This window comes from Hibiscus syriacus, unplaced genomic scaffold (assembly GCF_006381635.1).
Source record: "Hibiscus syriacus cultivar Baekdansim isolate YM2019G1 unplaced genomic scaffold, ASM638163v2 tig00112217_pilon, whole genome shotgun sequence".
In the NCBI taxonomy this organism is placed as follows: Eukaryota; Viridiplantae; Streptophyta; class Magnoliopsida; order Malvales; family Malvaceae; genus Hibiscus; species Hibiscus syriacus.
In genome coordinates this window covers 65,250-71,781 of record NW_024063270.1, presented here as the reverse complement: position 1 = coordinate 71,781, position 6,532 = coordinate 65,250, and the positions used below count along the sequence as shown (strand labels likewise).

Genomic DNA, 6,532 nt, shown 5'->3' with positions numbered 1-6,532 from the left:
ATTTCCAGGGAAGTTTGGAATACCATAATGGGATTGGCAGGTCACAAAATTCTAAGCCAATTAATGTTACAACAAAATACATGGAAGTCATAAGTCCAACTGGGATCTGTTAGAACATTGGGTCCCACAAGCCTGTATGTCTGCCACGTGTAAAAGGCTATCCCCATTAAGCCATGCAATACTTACAGTTCCACACAGCAGATTCTTTAGCCTTTTGTCCACAAACCCTAACTGAGCCACCAAGGTACAGCTCTCTACATTAAATTCAAACACCCCCAAGAATCATCATTTCCAAGTCTTTTACCTTATAGGGCTTAGGTCTCAACAATTCTTCATTTTATGTAATATTCTGAGAGAAAAAGTGAGATGGGACACCATTCTTGTTGCAGCAAGAAGAAGGTGAAGAGAGGACTATGGTCACCGGAAGAAGATAAGAAACTCATTAAATACATTACAACCTATGGCGGCCATGGCTGCTGGAGCTCACTTCCTAAACTTGCAGGTCTTTTTAATTCATATAACCATCTTTTTTTCCCTTCAATGATCTTGGTTGAACTAGTGTTTTTTAATGGATTTGTGTTGATGATGAAGACATGCAAAGATGTGGAAAGAGTTGCAGATTAAGATGGATAAATTACCTCAGAGCTGGTTTAAAACTTGGGAATTTCTCTCTACAAGAGGCAGCTCTCATATTTGAGCTCCATAGTATTCTAGGCAACAGGTTTACTTCAACTATTATATGCTCCATTTAAACTTATAATTTTGACTCTTCCACTATTATGGAAACCGGGTAATTATTACTGTTTCTTTTGGTTTCTTATGATCATATTCGTTTGAACATGAAAACAGATGGGCACAGATAGCGAAGCAGTTACCAGGGAGAACAGATAATGAGGTGAAGAACTTTTGGAATTCAAGTTTCAAGAAGAAGCTTTTCTCTCGTGATGTTCCATCTTTGGGATCTACAACACCAGATGAAGCTTCTTTCATCTCTGTAAAGGGAAACCCTAATTTCATCCTTGCTGCTCAACAAGACCCGCTTTATCTTTCCTCTCATCATGCGGATTTCAAGCCACACCCGAACAATTACGACTTGAGTTTGGTTCAACATCATTTTCCATTAACCTCAATGCCCTTTGTACCTCAGCTTGGTGTTGCTCATCACCATCAAATTTGCAGCAATATTGAAGTGGTTCCAAGTTTTGTTATTGGCGAGCTTGACAACTTAACCCCTGCTCTAACGAATTATGACCATGATCTGATCATGGCTTCACCAGCAGAGCCCAAACTCTGTGAAATCCTTGAAGGAAAAATGGTCAACAGCGTGCCACAAGCATCTGTTTCAATATAAAGCATCGACTCACGAGTCTCAAGGACCTCATCGTGTTTCCCGGTATCTGCTGGTTCTGTTGGGAAATAAACAAGTAATTTCCCTATAACCAGATTAGTGAGAATGCGAAATAAAAAGGGAAATATAATACCCGAAATTGATAACAGAGTTCAGCCAATTATGCCTACGTCTCCGGACTGCTGCAGATCTTTTACTAAAGGGAGAAAATTTACAGGTGTTTACAAAAACACTTGAGAGAGAGATAGAATGATTTGGGGGATGATTTTGAAGCTAAATGTGCTAGGGTATTTATAGTTGAAGCTTAAGGACTAATCTTTGAAAATACCCTAAAGTGCAGGGACTAATTGCAATTCTCCCATGCACAAAATTAAACTAAAATGGCTAACTAATTTTAAACAATTTAGCAGCCCATGTTTTCCACATTTAGCCACCCCATTTGCAATTTCAACAATGCCAGTCAATGTTGAATATTCAACAATGCCGGCCATTGTTGAATATTCAACAATCTCCCACTTAAAGACTGATTTTAATATGTCTTCACACCTCGATCAATGTAACAACATTTCTGGTCTTATTACTCTAGCAAGCCAACTAAAGTTGAACATAACTTCAGTTTTTCCGTAGTCACCGTCTTTGTTAACAGCTCCCACTGCTTGAGCAATATCTGGTCTAGTACAAACCATGTCATACTCAAAATTATGTCAGCCCTTCTTATTACATGAAGTCTGACACTCCTCGCATTGAACCTTTATCATTGGAGTTCTTTGTGCCACCATGCATCGGTACTTTCTCACGGCAAAGTCCGATGCCCCTTCTTGCCTCATTCCTTCTAACACGAAGGTTGGAGCTCACTTCCCATCTTGCAAATGGGTAGTTTCTCCATGGTTGCCTTGTCCCTTAACGTCTTGGCCCCCTTCGACTCTTGTTTACTAGTATTTGAAGGATTGTTCCTCACTTGAACATCCTCTGCAAGCCCTTGCTTTGACCCTTCTCTTATGATGGTCTCTGAAGCCATGTTCTCTACACGAACATGCTCGGCAAACTCTTTGGACATGGCTAAGTCCTCCTGCACTTGGCTTCTACTTGCCTTGGCAAAAATTAACCGTATTGAGCCAACTCTCAACGCCCCCTCGATCCTGGGTTCGTCCTCTTCTCTAGACAACTCGATCCTGGGCTCATCCATCACCTTGGATGACTCGGCTCCCCTCAGGTAATCTTGCAACACTTCTGGCATCTTAAGTCTATACCCTCTCGTTTACTCGACTCTTACCCTCGGCTTAGCATCTTTGACACTTGAACTTGTGTCAAGACTGCACACATATTCTCCAGATCCACCATATGGTTCATCATTGAGTGGACTTTCTCTGTCACTCGAGGAACAACATTCCTCATCCTCTGACTTGCCTTCTTTAAGGAATCTCTTGTCGCTACCCTCGACTTTCTTCTTTGCATTGGAAGTCTTGTTCTTCTTGACTCCAAATTCTTTGATGGACTCGGCGGTTGTCAAGGCTTTAGACAGCTCGTTGACTTCCCTTCGTTCCAACACTTTATTCGCCCATGGCTTCAATCCGAACATGAAGGTGAAGAACCCATCTTCTTCAGTCAAACTTGATACTTTGAGCATGAGTCTTCTGAATAGGCTCACATACTCCTTAAGTGTCCCTTTATGCCTGAGACGTCTCAACTTGGACCACACCTCCATCCTGGCATATTGTGAACGAAGTTGTTCACTTTGTACCCTCGGCTTGACGGTTTTGTCTCTCACTATCGCATCGGGTCCCTTCTTGTGCTCGACTGCTTTGATACCCGCAGTCTCGTCACGTCTCAATCTTGGATTGACTACTTGAGAACTTGTAGTCGCACCATGTCTTGTTCCTTGCTTGACCACATTGATCCCCTCAATCAGACCAAGTCTTTTCCCTGGCTTGGCAGCTTTAACACTTGCAACAGCGCCAATTCCCGCTAATTCTCCTTCTCTCATCCTCTTCATGATGGTTGTAAGGCGACGCTTCTCGGGACATCATCTAATCAAATGAGGATCATCACAGAAGTAGCACTTTAATTTTTCTTTGCTCCCCTTCTTCTTCACACTGCACTTAGCCTTTCCATTCTTTCCCGATGGCTTTCATTGGCTACGAATAGTCGATGGCTCACATTGGCCATTCGAAGAGCTTCCTCTATCATCTCCCCGTTACACCTTTTCCCGATCTCCCCCATTATTGCCACTATCTCTTGGCATGGGCCTAGACGACACATCACTACTTGGCTTGACACTTGCAAGCTCAGTCAGCTTTTCGGCTACAACTATGGCTTCCGAAAGTCTCTGGACATTACCTTGCTCTCCCCGAGCATTGCCCCTGGTCTAAGTCCTTCCAAGAAGGTCTTGAGCGCACCATTCAACTTCTCAATTTTCACATTCCCTTCGTCTGCAGCCATCGCTCCCGTTTGGATCATTTCTGACAATTTCTGCGAACCACCGTGTATTAGAACACATTCTTCGACAAGCTCGTATCGCCGACCAAATTTCACTATTCACAAAATTCACTATTCATGTGAATAGTAACCTCGCAGAAAAATTGACAAAATTCACAACCAAAAGCTCATGATACTAGTCGTTGGAAAATAAACGAGTAATTTCCCTATAACCATATTAGTGAGAATGCGAAATAAAAATAGAAAAATAATACCCGAAATTGATAACAGAGTTCAGCCAATTATGTCTACGTCTCCGGACTGCTGCAGATCTTTTACTAAAGGGAGAAAATTTACAGGTGTTTACAAAAACACTTGAGAGAGAGATAAAATGATTTGGGATGATTTTGAAGCTAAATGGACTAGGGTATTTATAGTTGAAGCTTAATGACTAATCTTTGAAAATACACGAAAGTGCAGGGACTAATTGCAATTCTCCCATGCACAAAATTCAACTAAAATGACTGCCTAATTTTGAACAATTTAGAAGCTCATGTTTTTCACATTTAGCCACCCCATTTGCAATTTCAAAAATGCTGGCCATTGTTGAATATTCAACAGGCTCATCCTATGCACATGACATGAAGGTGAAGGAGTACATTGATACCATCATAGAAACAATGCCATGATCATCTCACCCGCTGGATAGTGCTGATTTGTGAGAATCGATGGAGTCATCTTCATCATCATCCTCCATAGGTATTTGTGTACGGGTTTACCTCTTATGCTTGAAAGCAAATATGTTCTTGAATATTATATACATGTATAGGTTGATATATTAAGTGCAGGGTCATTATGAGAGAAAATCAAAACGTAATTGTTATTTATGTCTTATATATTCATCAAGGATAATGATGTCTTATGATGTTAATAAAGGTCGTTGGTCTTACATTCAGGAATTGGAAATTTAAAATTTATTATATATTTTAGTTTTTTTTTATGTATTTTCTATTGAAAATTTGTTTTCGTCTTTAAAATTTTAGAAGTCTGTCTCCCTAGCATAAACTTCTATGTCAATCCCTACCTACATTTTTATGTGGTGATGAAAAGAGGTTTGACGAACGTCATGGTCTTAAGATTTATTAAATTCAAAGTTTCGAAGCTAGATATTTTTCAGTATTTGATCTAAGTGAAGATCAATGATAAACCGTGTAAAATAATGAGGAGAAAAAGCAAGAACGAGTAGTAAACTGGAAATTAGGCAACTGATGAAGGCGAGAAGATTGTATTAAAAAGCAATTGCAGTTGCGAATGTAATATCACGCTTGTGGATGTTACAAACGTTACAATGTTATTTGTTTCTTAACTTACGTTTTTATATCGCGGATGTAATATGCGATGTCACGATAATCTTAAAAAATATTATAATACGACCCTTACACTATGTTGCGGCCGCAATTTAATTGTATGAGATATGGCCTTTGAGGCTTTCCTTGTTTGCTTCCCCAAATCGCAATGGATCCAAATGACTCCATTGTACATGTTTGCAATCACTTATGTAAACTCGCCCCAGTCAGATTCCACAGATCTGGAAGTGAAAACCGACTCCCTTCATCTGCTCCAAGTTTGCTCCTTTTCCATCCCTCTTCTTCTTATCTTTGTTGGCTTTTCATTTGGGTGTGTGTTTTATTGATTTCAAATTGAATCTATGTTTAGATGGATTTGGTGTTTATTGGATTTATTATAATGTATGAGATCTGGATTTGATCTGCTTCTTGTTTATGCTTTTTGTGTTTTTGGGTTTTGAGATTTATCAATTCACGTCCTTAATTACTGATTTTTTCCCTTTGTTTAAAGCTTTTTTTAGTTTAAGATTTGAGTGATTAATCAGTTTGAAGCTTAGTTAAACTAGGTCTGTTTTCGAATCTAAACTTCTAAAACCGAGCCTCCGTTCCCTTTTTTCTTACGTTGTCAACGATAGATTCTCTGTCACTATCTCTGTATCGACTTTTTCACAAAGAGGTGGTAAATCTGAGCTCTGGTAAAATCAATTCAACTTCTTCTGTTTATAATTTTGGATTTATTTCATTATCGTTTCCGTTGCTGGGTTTTTTTAAAAGTTAATTTTGGTTTATAATTGAATTGCTCTACGGGTTTTGTTTCTAATCTCAGTGTAAAAGATTTCTTTTCTTGCATGTGTTGGGTTTTATTTATTTATAATCTGTGGAAAAATTCAATCGTTTTTTTTATTTTATATAAATTTGGGTTGTTTTTATATCATCTCTGGATCCGCCAGGGTTTCAAGTTTTCTGATTCTTCTGTTTTTAGACTTTGAATAATAGAATAATAAGAAAGTAAAAAAAATGAAGATTGGGATTTGAGTTAGCTGGTGGGTTCTTTGCAAAATAACTAAAGTTTCAACATTGGATTGAAAACTGCAATTCGATCGTTGAAAAAATTTGGGGGTTTTCTTGACTTTTACATATTTAAGTAAGATAGTGTAAATTTGTTTTAAAATCCTATTAAGTAACTAACTAGGCTTCTTAGTACCCCCTCAATTCTCTAGCATTTTCATAGTTCCTCATAGCTTCGGCTATAGATGATCACGTGAGGTCATGTCCTTCTTTTAGATCCCATAGGGCGTATAGGGGGAGGGCTCGACAGAGTGGTGCCAAGGAGACTAGACTTAGAGTTTGTTCGTTGAATGTAGGCACATTAAATGCTAGGCTGTTGGAGCTGACCGACGTACTTAGTAATAGGAAAATTGAT

General features: G+C 39.0%; 1 pseudogene; it reads left to right on the top strand.

The window, feature by feature from the left end:
* Positions 1 to 366: 366 nt before the first annotated feature.
* Positions 367 to 4,452, top strand: LOC120175950 (annotated as a pseudogene).
* Positions 4,453 to 6,532: the final 2,080 nt, after the last annotated feature.